Source organism: Cimex lectularius, unplaced genomic scaffold (genome assembly GCF_000648675.2).
Source record: "Cimex lectularius strain Harlan isolate CLEC.00 unplaced genomic scaffold, Clec_2.1 scaffold88, whole genome shotgun sequence".
NCBI classification, from domain to species: Eukaryota; Metazoa; Arthropoda; class Insecta; order Hemiptera; family Cimicidae; genus Cimex; species Cimex lectularius.
Genome location: NW_019392660.1, coordinates 1,334,162 through 1,346,973, shown reverse-complemented (window position 1 = coordinate 1,346,973; position 12,812 = coordinate 1,334,162). Strand labels below are relative to the sequence as shown.

The 12,812-nt window shown below is 35.4% G+C and overlaps 1 protein-coding gene and 1 non-coding gene across 3 annotated transcripts in view; one reads left to right on the top strand and one right to left on the bottom strand.

The window, feature by feature from the left end:
* LOC106668003 (atypical protein kinase C) overlaps window positions 1-12,812 on the bottom strand; it is a 341,008-nt gene that overhangs the window by 295,572 nt on the left and 32,624 nt on the right. The window lies entirely within an intron of this gene.
* On the top strand, window positions 4,571-4,643 carry Trnar-ccu. Its single transcript has one exon. It is a non-coding gene; the product is annotated as a tRNA-Arg (tRNA).

The following is a 12,812-nucleotide window of genomic DNA, read 5'->3' as shown; positions in this document are numbered from 1 at the left end:
CGTAAAGAATACTGTATGGGGTCCTTCCTATATCACAAACGTTCCAATGCGTGTGGCACAAGGGTCTCCTGTAAACTGAAGTCCTTCCAAACAACTTCTAACACAATCCTTCGTTCTACCTCACCGGATGATTCTTAGAATCAAGGGTCGGACTAGTCCGACTACTGCCCTTGCATCCTTTGCAAACGGCAAAGCCGTGCTTTCCTCTGATCCGTAACCTACAATTGTATCTTAGGAGCTGCAAGCAAGTGAATGGAGTAAACTTTGGAGTATAAAAATTAACGAAAACAAATGCACCCTACGAAGAAAAACCCCTCACACAATATTCCTCAACTATATTCCTATGGCAAAGAGCCTTGGGGAACAGCAGGAATAAAAATTTTCGCTCAGGATCAGAAAGGACATTTTTTAACTACTTTGATACACGCCCACCTAATCATATTAATTTTAGAAAAACAGTACACAGTAAAATATTATCATTAAAAATGAGAGATGTCAACCCCTTTGTAACGACGTTGCTAACTGTCCTCAAGATTTAACGTATTGCAAATATTTATGATGAAATCCATAAAATTGCAAAATGTATTGTTTTATTCAGATGGTAATTTAGAAAAAAAAATTATCAAGATGATTGGAAAGTGTTGTGCAACACAAAAGCAATATGGCTACAAGAATAGCATCATACTTTATGCCCTGAAGATGACCCGAATAAAGGTCGAAACGTGGTCAAAAAAACTGAAAAAGGTGTTTTTCTAAACGACCTCATTCTTGATACCTCCTCACGACTTCAACAAATTATGAAACTACAGATCACTAAGAAACACACATTATTGAGATTTTAAGCTAAGACATGATGGGTACTGATACAGCCGTTGTATTCAATTTAATGAGTACTGAGGTAATATGATGTTACAAATATAAATCAATAACCTATTGATATTCTACATGTTTAGGAATTGATTCACTATGTTTTTAAGTATTGAGAATTCTTGTTCGTGATAACAATCGAATTTCTTTCAAAAGCCAAAGATTTGTACTAAAAAAAGGCAGGGTTGATGGATTATCTGTTGAAAAGTGCCTTGTTGGGAAAACGTTGAATGAAATTCAATTTTATACTCCTTTGCCAACCCTTTTGATCCCTCCTTTCTCGGTCTAACTTATTTCTTCCTTCCTGACCCTTTTGTGAGCACTTTCATTATAAGCAAATAACATGTGGTAACTAAACCAAAGTTCAACTTTGAGTTTACGAAATGCCTTTAGCTAACATAATCTTGCTTGGGTCTAGGAAGCTAATAGGTAAAGCAAGTTCTTAAGGTCCAACACTGATGTCCCGGATGAAGGAACGAGATATCTGTTAGTACTGTATACAATTAAATATGCCTGTTTTCTCTAAAAACCAATTGATACTTACTTATATTTTGTACCCAGTTTAATAGTTTGCCCTTACTCTGTATATAAAGATATTTAACGTCTTGTTTTTCGTCAAATAGACGATTTTTAACAAGGTGGTAAATATTTGGACAGCTAGGTATACAGTTAACTAAGTAGTAATTATTGAGTAGAGAAGGTCAATGAGCTTTCATCCTAGAATCGAAACTTTGTCCCGTCGGTACCACGTGACGTTGTTTACCGATACATTTGTAGATCTCCTTCTTTTTAACAACATTGATCATAAATACATTTACGCTTTCGGGGTCAATTGACCAAGTTACTTCTTTCAATCTATTAATTATTCTTTCTATGTAAGGTCTTGGGTGAGATTAAAAAAAAGTCAGTGTAACGAGCGGGATTGGAACCCACGACCTTCGGCTAAATGAACGACTTACAACTAAAAAAAGGGAAAATTCGAACGGTTGTAAGTTTAGATAGAGAGTGTCCGAGAGGATCGAAGTCACGATAGCTCAAGTGGTAGAGCAGCGGCGTATTTAGCCGAAGGTCGTGGGTTCGAATCCCGCTCGAGACACTGACTTTTTTATCTCAGCCAATACCTTAATTGATTGATCATAAAGTTGATCTGGATCTGTCTGGATCAACTGAATGAACCTTTAACTTTAAAATTGAAATGAGAATAAAATAATATAAAAGAGGCTTTAATAATTCATATAGGAAACTAGTTCTTTCTTACTCCGGGCTTCTTTAGCAAAATTTACTCAACTGAAACAATGAGGATTATTTAAAGAGGACATTACGTATTCTCTTATTATAGAGCCTAAGACTAAATGTCTCTCTCTGAATTTTGGATCATGTAAAATCGAACTTTCTTCCAAAAAATGAAGTGTCTTCTCTATCTTGTTTTTTGCATAAGGAGCATAGGTTGGGGCTGTAATCTCTTGTAGAGTTGTAACCAAGGGCAAGCTATTCGCATCTAATTTAAAAAATAAAAAAACAACGAGCAAAAGGAACGGAGTAAATTTTAGTATTCTCATACATATTAAAGAAGTTTTGATTAAAAACGAGATATTTATATAGTATGAATATGGAGGAATTCTGAGTTTGAGCAAAATAGCGTGAGAGATACGGTTATTTTGGTTCAAGTTAGAAAGAAAAAAAAGGCCATTCATTCAGATTTTCCAGAGGAAAATTGGCATTGAGATGTAATTGACGAGCCAAAGGGTTCCAGGATGAATCCATGAGATTTTGAGTCTAATAATCCTGTTATTTTAGGAAGCTGGTGGTTGGGAAGATTTAGTACCTTGTACACTTAAGAGACGTGTAACTTTAACGAGTATAAAACCATTATGACATTTAATGGATCCGTGGCATATCAATACAGAGACAAATCACTAGACGGTGTGACTTTTAAAAGATTTTTAAAAAGGCATTTAAAAATCGATTCAAAGAACATTTTAGATTATAGAGACACAACAGAAAATGACCAAAAATATTACACACAGAACATAACAAAAATACACCAACAGAAATAAACATAGCATCAATTGCAGAACAGATAAATGTAAACTCAGCCGCAGTTATGCTAATATCATAAATCAAATTCGATATCATTAACACACAAAACATGAAAAACAATCATTACATTCCACACTTTAAAAAATTTCTACATAGTCTAAATCCCAACAACTTATCCTTTCCCTAATAATCTCGTCTATAATAATCCTGAAAATAGTCCATAGTCGGCCCCTTCCACCACAAAGAACGACTCCTCATAGAAAAATAAATTTGTACCCCTAGTTTTTCTTCACTCCTTCAAAATCAAAAAAATCAAACATATATTATTAACAAAAATAATAATAATAAAAAATTAAAAAAACATCTCACTAACACTTCAACACGACACACAACTGTGACATATCTACACCCAAAACGCACATTTTGTACATCATTGTATAAATTCATTTTCACATCTTACATGTATTTGTATAATCTAAACAATGTTTGTAAATCCCAGGCCCTGAAGATGATCTCAATAAAGGTCGAAACCTTGGCCAGATAAAGAAAAGTTTTTCTAAACCTCTATTACCTTTCGTGGTCCGATTGACCAAATAAATTATTTTCAATTAATTGATCTTTAATTAAGGTTTTGGTTGAGATAAAAAAGTCAGTGTCACGAGCGGGATTCGAACCCACGACCTTCGGCTAAATACGCCGCTGCTCTAACCACTTGACCTATCTTGACTTCGATCCACTCGGACACTAACTTCCCATCTCAACCCACCTTTTTTTAATTTTTCCTCCTTTTTGCCATTTTTCAAATGTCGTGTAATCTATTTGATTCTCGGCGATAAATGATATGTCCACAGGAAGCTTTAGGGACGTATAGTTCATTTTGTTTATTGCTTTTATTAGGTTTCGTGGTCCGATTGACCAAATAAATTCTTTTCAATTAATTAATCTTTAAGGAAGAAAACTCCACTCGGACACCAAATTTCGGAGTTCGAATCCCGCTCATGACACTGGCTTTTTTATCTCGACCAAATCTTAATTAAAGATTAATTAATTGAAAATTTTGTCTAAACCTACATCACACCAGAAACCTCACGATCTCCAAATAATCATTGTGTTTGTATGTTTATTAATGCCATTTGCATACTCGCACGTGTGCGTCGTAGTACAATACGGATTCGTAAATGATTCAATTCCAAACATGAAGGGATTTATTTTATCCCGGATAATCTACACGGATAGGTCAAAGTGCAAATCATGATTGCTTTGTGATCCAAGGATTGCGTGCGGGACTTGGTAAAAGTCCGCGGGCAGCCGGGTGCAAACCAATTTTGAGCATCGGTTTTTATTTGGTTTTGACTGATCAGATTAAATTTAACGGTGTGTTAAATGTTTGAATAATTCCTCCGTTTTATCGGAATAGAAAAAGCGATATTATCGAAAAGGAGAATTAATTATGCGGACCAGTTCGCAGTTCTGTAACAGCGCGGTAATCGATAGAAAGAGCCGTTTTAAAATTTAACGAAGTCCAATTGTGCTTTACGGTCTTTTTTTTAAAAAAGTTGCCAAATTTTAAATTTTAAGTTGGTTTTTTTGCCGAAATTGAATAACAATATTTGACGCTTGCGTTGAAATTTATTTGGAGCCAGGTCTGCGACTCCCACCAAGCGCCCCTGTGGCCTAATGGATACGGCATCGGTCTCCTAAACCGGGGATTGTGGGTTCGAGTCCCACCAGGGGTACTATTTACTTTTTTCACGACAGAAAACAACTTACAGTCGGTTTTATGCGACAATGTTTTTTTACGTAAATACTTAAAGATCTATTTTGTTTTTGCCTCGAGGGGGAATATTTTAAATTCGGCTCTCTGAATTTACCTTAAAATGTTTAATATTTAGCCTAGTTTAGCTCACAAATTTCCTCGACCTAACTCGTTGCAAAAAACTATTTTTATTGTTAGTTCTCAAAGAATATTTTTCTTTTTCCTCTCTGTAATGGTACAGCAATTTCTTTCATTTGTTAGATTATAAAAGGGTTTTCCTGTTATTTCTTTCTATTTCGAAGTACTAGTTTTCCTGCTTTTAGGCCCTTTTCAGTTGAACTCTAGATTTTGACCAATTCAGATCAACTGAATCGTTGCATTTTAGTTTGCGACCAAACTTTGTATTTGTTTTTTAGAAACATTTATTGTAATCCGTGGAGTGTCAAAAATGTATCGATCAATTTTTATCTAAGCTCTGTTACCTCACAAACTTGCCTTGCGACTTTAGTCACCATTAAAATGTAAAGGCAGTAAAGGCCAAGTGTAAAACATTGGAAATATAGAATAGAATTTCAATAGGATGAAAGTTAAAACTTCGATTTTGTTTATTTTAACGTTTCAATTTTTTATTGGAGTGAAGATGATATTCTTGAACCACCGCGCGAAACTGGTGGATTCTGATATATACAGGGTGTACGGCTACTCGTGTTACAAACTTTGCCAGTAGATTCAACGTTCAAAATGGAACCAAAAAGTACTAATTAACTATGGTCCATCTCAACGGAGTTATTCCTCTTTTTATGATTTTTTAAGATTTCATGATCTTGCTTCATAAAAACAATGATAACTCCAAAACTAAAAGGTTTTGGACAAATCCGTTGATACCACTGAATACGACGCTGCTCCACCTAAGCTATCGTGACTTCACCACTCGGACACCAACTTCCCGCCTCAACCCAACCTTTCGAATTTTCCCTCCTTTTTGCCATTTTTCAAATGTCGTGGGTTCGAATCCCGCTCGTGACACTGACTTTTTAACTCAACCCATACCTTTATTTAATATTTTTATTTCGCCTTTCTACTTGCTCAAATCTCACATATTATTTTATAGCATTTTTTTTTTTTTTGTAAATTGCAATAAAAATATACTAAAAGTTATCAAATTTTATCAATAACAAAAATATTTCTAAAAACCGAATATTTTTCATCAAGTAAACTAGATCTTATTATTATTTTTTTTAATTTATTCTTTTTTTTATTAGTATTATTTTTTGTGTGTGAAACATGAAATTCGTTTTAGCACCACTAAAGACCCTAAAACCGTCAAAGGCTCTAGCAATGGAATCTACAAAAGTAATTTATTTATCACTATAGTTTTATGTCATTTAACGATTTTATTTTACAAAAATTCAGTAATAGTTACTTTTACGTATTTAGCTTGAAAAATGTAAATAATATTATTTATTTTATCAAATTAATATGTTTGATTAAACACTTGATTAGCAAAGGGGACGACCAAGCTGGTTAAGGATTTGGACCAAACTTTTGAGACTTGAAGTCACGATAGCACGTGGGTCGAATCCCGCTCGTGACACTGACTTTTTATTTCAACCAAGACCTTACATAAAAAGAATAATTAATTGAAAGAAGTAACTTGGTCAATTGACCACTAAAACATATATGGATTATTTACAATTTTTAATTTTTTTTTTCTATGAGGGTTCGCAACAGCAAAGGTCATATCAATCCTCAGGGTGCCGGTGTTTTTGAAAGTATGTCGGGTTCGAATGCAGGGCCGCTGGATTCGAACCTGGGAGCTTCGTCTTACAGTGATGGGCCTAAACCGTTGCGGCCACCGACGCCCCCAAAAACATTGTAAATAATATAAATGCACTATTTTTTCTTTAGTCCTTACTATTTGCTAAACTATAAATATTCGTTTCTCCATTATATTTATTATTTTTAAATTAATTTGTACGTGCTACTATACTGTGAAAACAAGATGGGTCTGTCATAGGACATAATCCGACATAATGTTCCACAAGAATTAGGGTCTAACGCCCCCTACTTAATGTACATACGGCAAAATTAAAATTTCATTTTGATACAATAAAGTATGTACTATATAAAAAAAATCAAAATAGAATAAGAAAACTTCATATTCAGATTCTACGTAAATAGTTATATAAAGACTAGTCCTTTTTTTTATTAATTTCCAAACAAAATAAATAAAACGGGGGTAGTTTATAAATAATCACCCGGTATAATAATAATATAAAGGAAGAAAGATATAAAGTTAAATGCATTTATTTTAGAAATTATTATGGTCCAATAACAATGGGAGATAGGCCTCGGATCGTTTGGTACAGTAATATTTTCCGAGAAATTCATGAAGCAATATACCTCCCTGTACCATTTTCTTTCCCTTCATTCTCTCGCATACCTCACTTCCTATATTCACTACCTCCACTTAAGTCTATTATAAACTTAATCCGGTTGTGAATAGACTGTGAGGTGAATTTAATATAACTTATGTTTTATGACGTGGCTAGTTTTTTCTTTGTTGAAGAAATTCGGTTATTTCCAGACAATTCGGCAAAGCCTACGTTTTTATTAAGGGAGGTTGGGAGGGTTTTGAGAAATTTCCTCTGACGGGAACGGATTTCATCTTGAACGAGGTCTGTTTAAGTAGTTTCGTTCGATACATAAAATGAAGTGTTAAGTTTAAGGATTTGGCGGTTTGGATCGACGTATGTTGGAATTTTTGGCTGGACCCCACACTTCGAGTCATTAAGTCCATATCGGCTTAAGTATCGTGTTGTAAAACTGCCTTTTACTTTCGAGAGGTAAATTAAACCATTTGTGATGAAGTACAAGAGTGTATCATAATTTTTTGACGTTTTGTTCAGGTGTGAGGATTCTACCTCAGACGTTTGTCGAAGTACAGTCAGAGATACCGCACCTTGTCACCAGTTGGGAGAGTGTGAGAGAGTACTATTTAAGTTGATGATCTTTTTACAAAGAGTGAAGATATGGATGGATTTGTTTGTGTTAAAATTTTATTGTTTTCTTTTAGTCTTAAGACGCTAGTAGTGCGAGGTGTTGTTAAAAGTTTCGAGTGGACTGGCAGGAGTTAGTGTCATCTGCTTTGTGAGTGTGTTGGTTTGAGGGTGTGTTGCAATATGAAACCGAGTATGGTATGGGTGGTACGAAAGCTATCCTGACGTACTCCAGCACGATTTGAGAATATGCAGAGAGGGAACTGTCTTCAATGAATCGGAAAGACCAGTCAGTGTGGTAACTGTGCAGTATGAGAAAGTAGGTGGGGGGAAAGATGCCCATAAGCATGAACAAGCCCGAGTGGGATTACATTTTAAAAATTTAGAATTGGAAGAATTCTTTTTGTTGTATGCATCATTCAAAGCGTGATTCATAAAGTAATAAAGCGGTAAAGAAGGTGTGAGATCGGAAAGCTATATGCAGAGTGGGAAATAGGAATAGGTATAACAGAGGCGGCCACAAGGCAGACTGCTCCCCGACCTGAATAGATCTATTGTGCCTGCGTTATTTATAACGCACTGGCCAGCCTCAGGTTGTTAATCAGCCTCCATAGCTTTGCCAGCGCCTCCTTAGTGTATGATCTTTCTTGTAGTTTTTCTTGTTCTAGTTACAAGAACCTCCACCTACGTAGACCTTCACAGAAACATAGAATGTGTTCTGCGGTCTCCCCCTCTTCCTGGCAGTATCTGCACAGTGTTTCTTCTGTCTGTACTCCTATCCGGTGCATGTGCTTTCTTAAGTGGAAATGTCCTGTCAGGAGTCCAACCAGAATCCTGGTTCGGTTGCGGTTGCCTTCCAGTAGTTCCTTTGTAAGTTTTGCGAATGGTCCTTTTATAAATCTCTTCGCGTGCCTTATACCCTGTGGTATTGTTCCACCAGGTTTTGGACTCATTTTAAAATGGACCCCTTTTTGGCGTGTTCAGGGACCCTTGCCAGGGTCAGGTCCTTAGTGTCACTGACTTCTGTCAGGGCCTCCTTGCAGTCTTTGCCTTCGCCTCGCATTTTTCCACACACTCCAATCACCAAGTTGTTCAAGGCCCAGGGTGAGAAGGCTGACGATGTCTGGTTCCTCCTGGCAAAGTTGGTATGCTTATGTTCCTGCTTTAGATAATTTTGAGGTCAGTGGCCGGTATATATTTTCCTGCTGAGAGAGAGGAATTTCTTCGCCTTCCTTTACAGAGATTTGGAAATCTCTTAGCTTGCCTGGTGCTTTCGTCCAGTACTTGTTTTTTTAAGCTATTTTTCCACACACTCCGATGCAGCTAGTTGTTCTGGTCCCAGAGTGAAAGGGCTGCCCCTGTTTTGGTTAGTTGGTCAACCTGTTCATTTCCTTCTATACCTTCTGTCCCGGAAACCACTTTGACCCTTTCTTGCCCTAAACCGATTCAGAGCAATACCAAATTTACCAATTTTGTTTAAGGTCAGGGGAAATCCTGTGAGTTTAAGGAAGGTGTACTGTTGTTCCTGTTCTGTTTTCTGCCCGTGTATTTGGCGCAAATCTAAACTCTCTATCACTAAACCCACGGTTTTCCCTCTTACCTTTTAATTAAATTGCTAAATTTCGCCTTGCTCTAAGGCAACATTAGACAATAAAGGGTTAATGCCTCCTATTTCAATACGAGTTGATGTGAATTTAAAACGGCCATTAAATTAATTATTAAAATCGCCGGAATTTCGTGGTTTATTTCATTCCTTATAAACCTTCAATCCATCTCTGAATACACGTAAATACTAAATGTTTACTGCGTGGGGTAAAAGTAGAAATCCAATTAAAGCCGGATTACAAGTCAATACAGAATCCATTTGTTGTAAACAAACTTTCAGACTTTTGCTACAGCACATAGTTCTGATTAATTGGGGTTGATTAAACATGGATGAAAGATAAATGAAGCACGGATGGAAGGATTTTGAAGGATATCTCTAAAAAGAGAAGCCGTAAATCAAAAATTGTTCCAAAGCTAAGAATATAAAATACAGTCCCCCAGGTGGAACCGGCTCTCAATCCTATTAAGTTTCCCTAAGTAGCTTTTGGGTAATAGTATTTACTCCATGCTAACACCAATGAAATAACAAGTCGTATTGTTAGAATGTATAAGCATACTATATAATTTTGTCGAGTTTGAAACTGTTATCTGAATAAATTACTGGATTATAAATTTAGTATCTAAATACGATATTATAGAAGCACAATTAAACTTATGGTCTTCATTAACACTTGAATAAAGGCGTATAAAATATATAAGAACGTGCTTAGTACGCTCCATACGGAAAAACGAGAAGCGTATGGTTTAGCAAAAACATTTTTAGCCCCCTATGTAATTAATTGAAAAAATCTGAACTACAAATTCATCAAACTTCCTAATCGATACCGATATCGTGGGTCTAATGTTTGTTTTAATTGACATACTTAATAAAAGCGACGTTAAATTTTGTTTTTGTTTTTCAGGAGAGAAGGCCAGTTTGAAATAAGATCCTTTCATGTTAACATATACCGACCTTGCGTGCCTACTGCATCGTTATTTCTGATACATAGAATAATACGGGCAGATTTGACAAGTCCATTTTTTACACGGTTATTCGTTGATAACTTATCAGTTACGTATACGTATTCTAAAGGTATTCTAAATATACACATACGTATAGTTAGATACACGTAATCAAACGTAAGAAAAATATGTTAACATAATCTTGAATATATAATCTTGAATAACCATTCTTTTCTGTTAAATCTTTTCACAATTGGAACAGGTGAAATTCGAATAAAGGAAAGAAGTCAGTGTCTCGCCATTCCCTACTTTTATTCCTAATGTCGCGCCATTTTTAGAAATATTATTGGTCTGGAAACACTCCTTGAAAAGTATCGTCACCAAATTCGATTTTTTGCTGAAAAATTAGTCCGTTTATTTAATATTTCATTTTTAATAATATTCGAAACGTCAGCGTTCTGCCTAACCCTACTTATATCCTTGATATCGCGCCAATTTTTTAGAAGATTGCTTTTGAAAGCTTATATAATGTCAACTTAAGATGCAATTAATTAAGGTTTTCAGTTGAGGTAGAAAAGTCAATGGCTCGAGCGGGATTCGAACCCACCATCTTCGGCTTGATACGCCGCTGCTCTACCACTTGAGCTATCGTGACCTCGATCCACTCGGACTTCTATCTCAACTGAAAACCTTAATTAATTGTAAGATATTAATTGGTCAAGCGGACCACGAAACTAGTGAATTTAATAAGATGCAATTTTTTCTGCTTGTAACGTCCTTACAATACACAAATTCTTGTCGAAACATTCATAAAATTTATGGAATATCATTGTTTGGAACTACAGCTTCCTGCCTCACCAGGAATTTATATTTAAAATTTATATCCTTGATAAAGCCAAAAAATTATGGAATATCACTGTTTGAAGCAACAGTTTCTTGCCTTACCCTATTTATATCCTTCATAAAACGTAAAAAATCCGAATATTAGTTGAAAAATGTGTGAAATGTACGTCATACAACGGCTCAAATTATATGCGAAATGAAACGGTTTTTATGCTCAAAGACCTATGTAACAACGTGGTACATAAAAAGTATCTGCCTTTTAATGAATTGTTCCGTACGTGATAATTATGCAGCATATCACGACATTAACGATCCGAGCAAACAATAACGCTCTTCTTAAGATTAAAAATCCAAATTAAACCCCTCGGAGTCAGATAGGCCAGGCTAAATCCTATTAAAAGTCTGTTACGAAGAACAGAAGGGGGAATTAGAATAAATTTCCTTATCCCCAACAAGCGAGATTTTTTTTTAACTGTCGTCAACGTTCAAATATATATGGTAAATTTATTTACGATCTAAACAAATCGCGATAGAGCATTTCTTGGATTAAGTTTTTATAAAACGTAGAGAAAACATAAGGAGAAAACTGTTAATACAATTTCTTTTAAATAAGATGTTACACAGACAATACAATATATTATAATCTATGAAAATAAATCAATTATACGGCCAAAAAGTTATTAATTTGCTTACAATAGAATTTTATCGACATTTCGCTGACTCTATTGATGTATTAAATGAAATATGAAGGAAAGCACAGAAAAAATTTACTGGTCATTACGAATTTTTCGAAAAGCCTGGGATGACCGATATGACCAACATATGTCGTTCTTTATTGCCTTTCTGCTCACGTCCTGCAGAATCCATGTGTCCGATTTAATTTACCTTTGCAGGATGGATAGTCGTGTATGGAGTGGAATTGTACGTTTAAAAAACCATTTATAGCCTCTTTTAAATATAGTCTGGTCTCTCAGTTTACGATCTGGCATAAATGTGTATGGCCGTTTTGAAACGGTACCTTCTCAAATTTGCACTATTCTATGCACTAAGCGTAATATACTGGCCCCTGGTGGACTTAAATTCACATTAAGTCCTGCCACTGTGTCGTATTTTTTCACAAATCTACTTCAAGCTAGAATTGAATGATTCATCGGAATTGTAGTCAAATACATTGATTTTGTGTTAAGTAACAATTATAATTGTGCAAAGTTGCAAATTATCTATCCAAATACATATCAATTATTCTGAAAAATAATATCCTGCTTTACATTTCCTCAACAATAAAGGTTATTCTATTGGGCTACATAATATACACAAAACATTAGCAACTATCAACTTCCAGGTAAAATTCTTATTAAAAAAATTGCAGTTCACAAACATTAAAACGCAGTGGTGGGATGCGCAGCGGTACTTAACCAGGACGGAAATCAAATAAAGTTTTGCAAAGAAAGTTCATGGTTTACCAATTAACTGGTGGAGCTAATAGCAATTAATGGAGGCCTTAGGATGGTTTTGACGCTACAACGGTCATGGTGAAAAAACACAGCAGCTAAAAACGGATAGTGCAGTCTCCCTTACTGGGTTTCGAGACCATACAAATCACAACCTATCTGCAGAATCAATTACGATATTGGAACTGCGAAAAAATCGACGCTGGAAGATTTTCCCGAGGTGGCTCAGGTGGAACAGGGAAATGAAAAAGCTGGCGAAAGATACGGCAAAAAAGGAAAACAGCTATTTCTTTTGTAAAAGTACCTCGT